At 36.2% G+C, this 12,918-nt stretch overlaps 1 long non-coding RNA gene across 1 annotated transcript in view; it reads right to left on the minus strand.

The window, feature by feature from the left end:
• LOC138353009 (uncharacterized) overlaps nucleotides 1–669 on the minus strand; it is a 110,396-nt gene extending 109,727 nt beyond the window's left edge. The window contains exon 1 of the long non-coding RNA XR_011223004.1: nucleotides 596–669. This is a non-coding gene — a long non-coding RNA (uncharacterized lncRNA). The remainder of the gene's footprint in view (nucleotides 1–595) is intronic.
• Between the last annotated feature and the right edge of the window lie 12,249 nt (nucleotides 670–12,918).

Raw genomic sequence — 12,918 nt, forward strand, 5'->3', positions numbered from 1 at the left:
ATTATTATTATTCAATACTAATGATATAAAAATGCATTTTGTAATCTACTATTTATGCAAGTATTAAGCACAGGATCATGAAATAAACTGCAAAATACTGTAATGGATAAACCAATTAAGTTTACATTTTCCCATAGCTAAGTCAGTCAGTTCTATAAGCAGTAGAGAACAATTATGCCCAACCTCTATTAAATGAAACACTCTTAAGAGCAAGTGATAGAAATATAATCATTTATTCTTGGGAAAATATTATGGAATGGTTCCAAATATGAAAAATATTAAGTTTTTTGGTTAAAATTTTTTAACTTAAAATTTAAATTTTTAAGTGAATTTTAAACTTTAAAAAATTATTTAATTTTTTGGTTACTTACTTAAAAAACATTATATAGTTCTTGTTTTTGTAGAAATGCCAATTTCTTCTTTTGCCCTTCCAGACTGTATAGTGACCATATATATATATGTATATATATATATATATATATATATATATATATATATATATATATATATATATATATATATATATATATAAATATATTATATATATACTGATAATTAGCTAAAAATATATTCAAGTAAATGTAAATTATTTTACCTTGCATCTAGATCCACCAAGCCTGTATGGTGTGCATTTCAGTACTTCGGAAATCTGGAACGATCTGGAATCTCTTATCTGCAATGAAACAATACATATTATTGCACTTACCACAATACCACACAAGAATCAGTACGCCTTACCACACAAGAATCTTACCACACAATCAGTACGACTGTTTTCAGCGAGCCACTGAACACACTGAAGATTGATAACCCAAATGAATTTTTCATGGATATGATACCAACATCAAATCATATATCAGATGTCATCCTATCCCCACTGGATTTTGAAGAAGCCATAGACAGTATGCCTATGCACTCTGCACCAGGCCCTGACTCTTGGAACTCTATATTCATCAAGAACTGTAAAAAAAACGTTATCGCAGGCCCTTCACATTCTTTGGAGACAAAGCCTAGATACTGGCATTATCCCTGACATACTAAAAACAGCACAGATAGCACTGTCCCATAAAGGAGGAAATAAGGCAGAGGCAAAAAACTACAGACCGATAGCACTAACATCGCACATCTTAAAAATCTTTGAGAGAATGCTAAGAAGTAAGATCACAAAATACATGGAATCACAGCATCTCCATAACCCCAGACAACATGGTTTCAGAACACGGCGCTCTTGCCTATCACAGTTGCTGGCCACTCTGACATGGCACTAGATGCCATGGAAGACAAACAAAACGCTGATGTAATTTACACATTTTGCAAAAGCCTTTGACAAATGTGACCATGGTGTTATTGCACATAAAATGCGTTCAAAAGGAATTACAGGAAAAATAGGCAGATGGATATACAATTTCCTGACTAATAGAACCCAATGTGTAGTAGTTAACATACAACATACTCATACACATACTGAATCACACACACACTGAATGCACCTGCAGACACATAACGAGCACTATCAACAAAGATTACTTCATAAAAAAACTCAATAAATTATTGGACCTATACTTATGCATTTATCTTCGGTTTAACACAACAGGCACTAGACACACGCTAGGCATCATACACACTAGGATAAAACAAACATTAGGCTGGAAGTCAGAAAAGAATTTTACTGGAAAGGCTTGCTGTTAGACAAGGAAGTAATTGAGATGAATTAATGCACAGTATGTCAATTTTGTGAAATATATGATAGAGGAACAAAAACATTTACACCAAAACAGAGATGCAGAACTAGGAAACAGGATTTGTTCAACTGAAATTTCAAGACGGCCAGAGACCAAAAGACACAAAAATGGAATCAATATACAAAGAGGCCAAACCCCCAAACATACCAGTAATACAAAGAGAAACAACTACACGGCAGTGAGGAGAGAGGCAGAAAGAAATTTTGAAAAAAAGGAACAAACAAATGTAAAGCAGAACAAATCATATTCTATAAATACAGCAACAACCAATTGCAGGTAAAGTTTAATATTCAGAGCTTTTAAATGCATGGATGGCGAAATACTCAAGAAATTGTTCACGACTTTTGTTAGACCAAAGCTGGAATATGCAGTGGTTGTATGGTGCCCATATCTTAAGAAGCACATAAACAAACTGGAAAAGGTGCAAAGACATGCTACTAAGTGGCTCCCAGAACTGAAGGACAAGAACTATGAGGAGAGGTTAGAGGCATTAAATATACCAAATATACTACACAAATATATATACTACACATGCACAATAAACTACCCTACACAGGCTGAGTATGGTGTGTACAATAAATTATTAGTTAAAAGATAAGACTGAGTTTGTATAAATGGGGGTTAAGTCAGAGTGGGAAAATGTAAGTGGAGTGCCTCAAAACCCTGTCCTGGGACCTCTGTAATTCATAATATATACAAATAATTTAGACTCAGGTTTGATCAGCAATATTTGAAAATTTCCAGATGATACAAAAGGGATTTTTTTCTGGATTCAGGATTATTTTTTTATGGCTGAAAACAGGTTTTCAGCAATAAAAGAAATACAGTATTGCTGGAACAACCGTCGACATCTTCAAGAGAAAACCTGAACATCTTCAAGAAGTGAAGATGACCTTGAGAAAAAGTATAGGTTGGGAGAAGTATAAGTTAGGAATTGTCTCCAAAGAATTCTCAAAGAATTACTCGTTATTGCTATCCAAGATAATTAGACGAGCCAAAACTAAATACTACGAAGATAAATTTACCCAAATAAAGAGTACCTTACCTAAAAAATGTATGTACCTTACGTAAATAAACATTTGATTTTGAAGTGCCGGACAAACAAGGCTGTGGTGGATATGTGGGCCTGAGGGGCCTGTCCAAGCAACAGCCTGTTGGACCAAGCTCTCACATGTCAAGCCTGGCCTTGGAAGGGCTTGGCGAGTAGAACAACTACCAGAACCCTATAATGCATGTATCAAGCAGATAACTAGGTTGTAGAGGATAGATAACATAGTGATTATAAGAAAACTAAAAACTCACTGGAAGCAATATAAATTACAAGAGTTGATACTCAACTTTTTTTCATTGTACCTCCCATGTGTCAGCTTATCACTCTACTGCTAATATCACGGTATTGCAGAATATCTGTCTCTACATTGCCAAGGTGTCCAGGCAGTGACCACCACATAATGCAGTGCAGTCCTGTAAGAATAAGCACAGTAAGTATGGGCATGGAGGGGGGTGCAGCAGTGGCTTGTGAAGGGCTGGAGAGTAAATGGACATGCCCAGGGGTAAAAAGCATTAGGGTAACAGAACATAGCCCATAAAAATAGTAATGACTGTGAATGAATAATTATATGAATGCAATAATACTTCATATCTCAATAGGAATACTAAGCAGGATGCAAGACAAGGTACTGGTGGTGGTAGTGGTTGGTACAAGTCCTCACATCCCCACAGACACCAGTAACAGCCCTCACCTCCCAACACAGTACCCTTGTTCCTTACTCAACACCCCCTTGGACCTTTATTACAGAAAAATAGAATCAATTAATATAATAAAATATAAAATATAAGTGTTTACTTACGATAATACTATCGGTGGAACACAAAATCTTCTTCTTCTTGATAGTAGGTGCAGTTTCCATGAAGGGTTAGTCCTCGCCATGACTGAACTCACGACAAAATGGCCGCTGTGTTGATATGGCGTCAGATGACGCTGTGACGTCACAGGTGAGGGACGCTTTGCGCATTACTCCCTCGTTGCTTGAACCCATCATTAATAGTTTTGTTATTTTTATTATTTTATTCTTATTTATTTATATACAAGAAGTTACATTGGGGGTTAACAGAGAATATAGAAAATAAGTTGAATTAACATTCTTGTAAAGCCACTAGCACACATAGCGTTTCGGGTAAGTCCTTAAACAGAATTTTTTTTTATAAATTAACAGTAAAATTGATAAAAAATGTTGGCAGGTATTTTACAGCTTTTCTTTACAGGTACAGGTAATTTTAAGTAGAATAATTACAGTAAAATCAACAAAAGTGTTTGCAGGTAATTTGAAGAAATTTTGACACAAAAGCAGATCAGAATAATACACAATATTAACAATACACAATAAAGAAACAAGGATTACTAGGTACATGAGGATAGCATTTCAGGGTTATTCATTGGTTCACTGAAGCACAATATGAAGATCATTTCGAGGAAAAGTTTCAAGGAATAATGCAGTAGTATATGCACTCAATACAACAACCATGATATCAGATGATATCTAAGATTACAAAGTTAAAGTAATATGGCTTAGGTACAAATATTGGGGGATTGAGTAACACTAGAAACAGTGTGAAGATAAAGCCCATGGTAGAAAACTATGAAGATGAAATTAGGTACTTTTTGGTTTTATTTTTGAATATGGCAGAAGTTGGACAGCTTTTCAAATCATTATAAGGGAGTGAGTTCCATAGACTAGGTCCCTTTATTTACATAGAGTGTTTACATAGATTAAGTTTGACTCTGGGGATATCAAAGAGATATTTATGTCTGGTGGGGTGGCCATGTGTTCTATTACATCTGTCCAGGAAGAGTTTCAGAACAGGGTTTGCACTTAGAAAAAGGGCTTTATAAACGTAATTTACACAGGAGAATGTATGGAGTGAATTTGTTTAGCATGTTTAAGGATTTGAACAAGGGAGCTGTGTGTTGTCTGAAGGTAGAGTTAGTTATTGTCCTGATAGCAGATTTTTACTGGATGATGATGGGCTTGAGGTAGTTTGCAGAGGTTGAACCCCAAGCACAAACACCATAAGAATGATAGGGATAGATAAGTGCATAATAGAGTGAGAGGAGAGCAGAGCAGGGTACATAATATCTGATCTTAAACAGTATACCAACTGTTTTAGAAACCTTTTTAGTTATGTGTTGTATATGGGTGCGGAAGTTGAGTCTCTTGTCTAAGTATAGGCTAAGAAACTTTCCATCATTTTTATTGCTAATGTTTACATTATCTATCTGAAGCTGAATTGCATTTGTTGATTTGTTTCCAAATAAGATATAGTAGGTCTTTTCTATGTTTTGTGTGAGGTTTGTTTGTTGACATCCACAAGTAGACTTTTTTTAATTAATTGTTTACAACATTATTTAACAGGAGTGGGTTGGGGTCAGAGTAGATGAGTAGTATCATCAGCCAACAATATAGGTTTAAGTATGTTAGAGACATTAGGGAGATCATTGATGTATATAAGAAACAGGAGGGTCCTAGGATGCTGCTCTGTGGCACCTTTACGGTAAGTGGTAGAGTGGGAGAGGTTATATCATTGATGGCTTCATATTGGTGTCTGTTACTAAGATAGGATCGGATATAGTTTAGGGCAAGGCCACGGATTCCATAATGGTGGAATTTAAGTAAGAGGTAGTTATGGTTAACAGTATCAAAGGCCTTTCTCAGGCCGATGAAGAGTTCAATTGGAAACTCACTTTTGTCAAGGGCTGAGAAGATTAAGTCAAGCAGACTAACAATAGCATCATTGGTACTCTTTTGGGAGCGGAAGCCAAACTGACAGGGACTTAGTATATTGAATTTTACAAGATTGGAGTAGAGCTGTTTGTAAAAAAAAAAAAAAAAAAATATTTTTGATAATATAGGTAGATTCGATATGGGTCTGTAATTATTTATGTCTGCCGTGTTACCTCCTTTATGAACTGGCGTTACTCTTGCTTTTTTAAGGATATCAGGGAAGGTATGACACTCTAGGGATTTGTTGAACAGCAATGCTATGGATGGTGCAAGGGCATGGGAGGCACGCCTGTGTACCATCGATGGTATTTCACTAATGTTCCCAGCTTTGGTTTTTAGCGAGTGAATGATGGACACAACATCTGTAGGGCTGACCGGAGAGAGGAGAAGAGAGTTTGGATAGCTGCGTGAAAGATATGTGGTAACATATGTCTGAGTCTCTGGGATTTTTCGGGCAAGGTGAGCACCAAACGATGAAAAGAAGCTATTAAATTCAGTTGCTGTTTCAAGATCTGTTGCAGGTGTATAACCATCCTTGGAGATTTTTATCTTATTATGTAAATGTTGTTTAGCTCCTAGGATGGTAGAGATGGCTCTCCATGTGCTTTTTATGTTGCCTTTTGCTTCTTTGAATCTATTCTCGTAATAGGAACGCTTTGCTCTTATTTTACTGGTAAGCACTGATGAGTACCTCTTAAGAGTACCTCTTTTCCAACTAGGCCAATCCTAAGTTTTTTTTCATATTCATGTTTCTTGTCGATTGCTTTAAGTATGCCATTAGTGAGCCAGGGATTATTTAACCTTTTGCCAGTTACTTGCTTGGTGAGGAGAGGACAATAAGTATTGTAAAGGCTTAAAATTTTGGAAAGAGGCTAGTTAACGAATTATTATCCTGTGTATTGATAAATTTAGATTCCCAGTTTACATTGTGGAGGGCATTTGTGAGATTGCCTATTGCCGCTTCACATTGTAACCTAAAGGTAATTTTCTTGTTACCTGGTGGTGTTATGGCCATGTTCGCTACAAGGAAGGTAGGATAGTGGTCAGTTGTTCTGTCAGTGATTATACTTGATGTAAGAGGAGCTGTTATGTTGGTCCATCAGTGATCCAGGGTAGTCGCAGATGTTTGAGTGACTCGGGTGGGCCTGGTGATTGCGGGGATGAGCATACAGGAATTCATGCTGTTGAGGAAATAGTCTACTTGAGGGTTATTTTGTAGCCCTAGGTCAATATTGAAAACACCTCTGAGAACTATGTGATTTTTGTTGAGATTATTGTTTATGATAAGGTTCCTCAAGTTGTTATTGTATTAGTGTCTAGCTTCAGACACAAGCATGTTACAGTTATGTCTTAAAGAGTTGAGAGCAATTAAGGATGATAAAGAGTCACTTACAATTAATGTATCAAGTTTGGATACTTGTTCACATTTCAGTGCAAGGAGCAAGGCAAATAGTTCAGTCTGAAGGGTAGAGGCCCAGTTGTTTATACGGACTCCCCACTCAAAATATAAGTCATATCCTATTGCCTGGACAACTGCACTTCCAGCTGCACCCGTTGGGCGCTCTAGGAAACCTTTAGTGTATATGATTTGAGAGAGAGAATGCTCTGTGGACAGAGCATCAATATGGCTTAAGACGTTGAGCTTTGCCTCAAAACAAAGCTGGGACTGATCTCTAATTTGCTCCTTTGATGGAAAGGGAGGGATTAAAATTGAAAAGGGTGTAATTTCCTACAGTGCAGGAAAGTGCTATTGTTGTCTCTCTTGGTACAAATTATAAATCTGATACTTTCTGAGTTCAGTTCCAATTTTATTTATCTATTTGAAACAATGTTTACATTCAATAAAGAAATTCTGGAGGGCTTCTGTGCAAGGGTTAGGATGAGCTAGCCTAAGCATTTTTATACCAATTTGACAGTTATTTTCAGTAACACGATAAACAACGCTCGGAATATTAAGTTCCTTTCTCATATTAAGTATCTTTGTGGTACGAAGGCACCCAAGGATTATCCTCAAGGCTTCGTTCTGCAATTTTTCAAGCCCTCCAAGCTTTCTTTCAGGATGCCTTAAAGTTAGTTTAGTTCATTTATTATGCACCCCATACCCATCTTGTGGGCGGTAGTGGAAAGGGTTGCAGAGGCACATAATGGGCTCAGGGACTGAACCCCACAATTCATTTAGCTAAGCAAGTTACAATCTTGATGAGCTAGTTACAAAATTCAGTATAAGTCGTCACATCAACAATGGGTTCGAGATCGATCACAAGTACAGTTTCTAAATTAAGCAACTGACATATGTGGAGAGCTAGTGTCACAATTGATATGTTTGTCCTGCTCACCGCTCCCCATCCAGTGGGCAGCGGTGGACAGGTTACAATCACTTAGTTACTGCTTACAGTTAGCAAACTGGGGATATTTGGCTAAAATTTCTGGTACCAGATCATTTTGAATGAAATATTGACACATCGTTGGTACATTGGTTATAGAATTGTCTCTGAATTCACTATCACATAGTGACGGAGGGGTGTGCAAATAATTTTGTTGACAGTTAACATTTGGTCAGGTCTACATCGGCAGATAATGAGAATTCCCAGAAATACTTGTAACCGAGTCTAAGCCGAGCAGTAGTAACATCTAGAAGTCTGCTGATTTTATTGGATGAACCATAGATGTGTGGCTCCTCTTGCATAATAGTATTGAACGAAAGTTAATCTCCCCAAACACTTTCGCGTTTTGGGCAAGTTACCCCTCCACTCTCTCCATTTTTTTTGGACATTCCCTGGTAGTGTGCGGAAATACTGAAAAGTGTATACTCTTTTCAACTTTGTCACCTTAATTCTCGTCCTATGTCTTTCATTTTGGTATCAATGCGTTCGCAATAGAATTCCCAACAGAACTATTTGCATATAATGTCAAAGACAGCAGCGCGCTCCACCCGCCGACAAGATGAATGTAGGCCAAGGGTACCAGAAAAAGAAAGCTGAGCCACCCTCAGGCAACTCTCATTACATTAGAGAGCGTGATAATACTGAGAAGTGTATACCCTTTTCAACTTTGTTACCTCAATTCTCATCCTAGGTTTTTCAATTTGGCATCAATGTGTTCGCAATAGAATTCTCTACAGGACTAAAGGCATATAAACTCCAAAAGCCCGGCTTACCATCCGCAACAAACAAAGAAAGCGAGAGTGTGTTACCAGGGAGCGCACAAGAGCGATAAAATGTATACACTCTTTTCATTTTGGTCACCTCAATTGTCATCCTAGGTCTTTCATTTTGGTATCAATGTGTTCGCAATAGAATTATCTACAGGTTTAAATGCATATAAACTCCAAAAGCAAGGTGTACCATCCGCACAAAACAGAGAAAGTGAGAGAAAGTAACCCGGGAGCACTCTAGTGCAATGTAATGTGAACACTCTTTTCACTTTGGTTACCTCAATTCTCGTCATATGTCTTTCATTTTGGTATCAATGTGTTCGCAATTGTATCTGCTGGCATTTACCCTTTGCTTGGATCTGAAGGGTTTTAGGCTCACCACGATGCAATCTGATAGTACCACACGTGTACATACCTATCTTCAAGCAGCAATTCACTCATTCAAACCGACTTATAATAGTTATCCATATATAAATGGTAATCTTTGTTCTACCTGTTAACCTGTCATATGAAGAAAGATTGTCAAAGCTTATATTACATTCTCTAGAAAAGCAAAGAATTAGGAGTGACATATGGTAGAGGTGCACAATGGGATGAATGGACATAACAAAGGGGACATTAATGGGGTATTAAAAGTAGCAACACAAGACAGAACTCGAAACAGTGTAAAAATTGGAAAAATTTAGATTTAGGAAAGAACTGCATGGGTAAATACACTGGGTTTGTACCTTAAGGTTCATGTATGCAATATTACAGAGTTCCAGTTAACTCCCATGCATGCAATTAATTTATGTTATGTTTATGTTTTTTATGTTAAAATGTTTTTGTTGATTTGTTTGTATATTTTCATAAGTAAAGCATGCTTATTGTCTTATTCCAAGTTTTATGATAACTTTACAAGGTTTAAAACATAAAGTTCAATAATAATAATAATAATAATAATAATTTTATTTAGGCAAAGGTACATACATAAAGAGATTTTACAAAGTTTGTTGGCTTTATAGATAAGAGCTAGTACATACAATGCCTAAAGCCACTATTACGCAAAGCGTTTCGGGCAGGAAAAAACACTACTGACTAAAGCTTAAAACTAATGGGTAAAAAGAAAAAAATGCGTTGAGTACAAATAAAAATAGAGGTAAAAGAGGGGGGAACATTGTTGAAAAAACAGCACAAATACAATTACAAATTATTACAGAAAATTACATTAAAACAGCGTTGAATTGTAAAACAAAAACAAAAAACAAAAAACATACATGGGTTGACAATAGAGAGGTAAGGTAGGTTACAGGGAATTTATTAGGTATAGCTTCGTTTTTAACTTAAACTGGTTGAGAGAGGTACTGTCTTTAACATGGTTGGGAAGGTCATTCCACATCCTGGGCCCCTTGATTTGTAGAGCATTTCTGGTTTGATTAAGTCGTACTCTAGGAATATCAAAACTGTATTTATTTCTGGTGTGGTGCTCATGGGTTCTGTTACAACCTTCTATGAAGCTTTTGAGATCAGGATTGGCATTACAATTTAGCGTTTTGTATATGTATAGTACACATGAGAGAATGTGCAGTGACTTAATGTCTAACATATTCAAGGATTTGAATAGGGGTACCGAGTGATGTCTGGGGCCAGAATTGGATATTGTCCTAATAGCAGCTTTGTGTTGAGTAAATAGAGGACGTAAGTGATTTTGGGTAGTAGAGCCCCAAGCACAAATACCATAGTTGAGATATGGATAGATAAGGGAGTAATAGAGAGTCACCAGGGCAGGGCGTGGTACATAATATCTGATCTTAGAAAGAATGCCCACAGTTTTTGAAACTTTTTTTGATATGTTTAGAATGTGTCCCTGGAAATTCAGCTTGTGGTCAATGAGAATGCCAAGGAATTTGCCATCTAATTTGTTACAAATTTGGGTATTGTTTATTTTGAGATTTATTTGATTAGAGGATTTATTGCCAAACAGAATGTAGAAAGTTTTGTCAATGTTAAGGGTGAGTTTGTTGGCAGTTAGCCACAGATGGACTTTATTTAGCTCAGTATTTACTGTGGCATTTAGAGCAAGGGGATCAGGACTGGAGTAAATGAAGGTTGTGTCGTCAGCAAATAGGATTGGTTTGAGGTGTTGGGAGGCATTTGGAAGGTCATTAATGTAGATGAGAAAGAGGAGAGGGCCAAGTATGCTGCCCTGGGGAACACCAATGTTGATGGGTAGGGTGGGCGAAATTGTATTATTCACAGAAACACATTGGAGCCTGTCAGTAAGGTAGGATTTGAGGTATTGTAGGGAGTGTCCTCTGTCACCATAATGATGTAATTTAAGAAGAAGGTTTTGGTGGTTGACAGTATCGAAAGCTTTACGCAGGTCCACAAATAACCCAACAGGGAACTCATTTTTATCAAGAGCTGTATGAATCGAGTTAAGCATACTAATAAGTGCATCGTTAGTGCTTTTTTTGGGCCTGAAGCCATATTGGCAAGGGCTAAGTATATTGAGTTTGGCTAGATATGAGTAAAGCTGCTTATAGATTAGTTTATATATATTATTCTGGTATATTATATTATAATTATATATAATATATATATAATATATATTCTGGTTTACATACAGGAATTATACGTTAATATAACATCATAATAACGTAATGATGTCGTGTAAATAACGTTATACTGACGTCATATAAATGTTATATTTATGTTATAAGAACGTAAATTGGATAGCTTTACAGAAAGTAAACAAAAAAAACTAAATGTTGACTGAAAATTATTTATTCTTAAATATAAAGCATGAAAACATTATAATACCATAGCATTTACTATTATTTTTAAATTTTTACATAAATCTTAAAAAACTGTGTCTCAAGAATATATGTTTTTAGTTATATCCTTTGGTTTTAAGAACGTCAGATATGCGTATTTATGTCAAAAGTTACAGTATTACCTTTGTGGCACCATTTAAAAACGTCCACAAACGTTCTGTGTTTGCTGGGTTTACACATACACAACTGAATAGAACTTACATATCTCCAATTTGTTTATATCTACATTTGAGTGAGGTGGATGGGGTGAGGTGGTATTTAATAGGGTATTAATTTCATCAACACAAGACAGAACACGAAACAATGGGTATTGAAATGGAAGTGATTGTAGAAAGCCTATTGGTCCATATTTCTTGATGCTTCTATATTGGAACGGAGTCTTGAGGTGGGTAGAATATAGTTGTGTATATACACAACTATATTCTATGCACCTCAAGACTCCGCTCCAATATAGAAGCATCAAGAAATATGGACCAATAGGCTTTCTACAATCACTTCCATTTCAATACCCATTGTTTCGTGTTCTGTCTTGTATTGATGAAATTAATACCCTATTAAATACCACCTCACCCCATCCACCTCACTCAAATGTAGATATAAACAAATCGGAGATATGTAAGTTCTATTCAGTTGTGTATGTGTAAAGTCTTTAAAAATGTAATAAGTTTTATGAAACGCGCTCAAGTGTCGCGTCAGACTAGAAATAAAAATGAATTTTGGAGAATTGATTTTTGAATTACCTCCAACAGTGAAAAGAAATGAACGAAAGATTGAGAAAATTCGTGTTAGAATTATTAATCTTACTTTTTCGGTCATATTTAATAATATATGTCTACAGGAAAGACTGCTACCAAAATATACTATTATTTATCTATTTATACAGTTCCTACTGTATCATACTACTACTTATTTAAGTTCTTTATTATTAGGTCCGGGTTTTAGTCACCTTACTTCTACCCTCCCTCTGCTTTACTTCTTATCGTTTTCTCTGGCATTTTTTGCCATGCCCTCGGTCGGCCCGTACTAAGCCCATTAGCTGGGCCAGTCCGTTACGCAGTTAGCCGGGACCCCTGTGGAGCCCTTAGCTGGGCGGGCCCGCCCTGTTCGCCGGCTAATGGTCCTGCGACCTAGTACTTGGGAAGGGGTATTTTGTGCTTTTCCCGATCCTTCTAGTGCTTATGTCTCTCTTTAACATTTTTTTTAGTGAAAACTTCGTTATATTTGTAAGGTACTATTTATTGCTTGTGAATGTATGTGTGTGTGTGTGTGCATATGTATATGTATGTGTATATATATATATATATATATATATATATATATATATATATATATATATATATATATATATATATATATATAAATATATATATATATGTCGTACCTAGTAGCCAGAACTCACTTCTCAGCCTACTATTCAAGGCCCG

The sequence above is a fragment of the Procambarus clarkii genome, chromosome 56 (genome assembly GCF_040958095.1).
Source record: "Procambarus clarkii isolate CNS0578487 chromosome 56, FALCON_Pclarkii_2.0, whole genome shotgun sequence".
In the NCBI taxonomy this organism is placed as follows: Eukaryota; Metazoa; Arthropoda; class Malacostraca; order Decapoda; family Cambaridae; genus Procambarus; species Procambarus clarkii.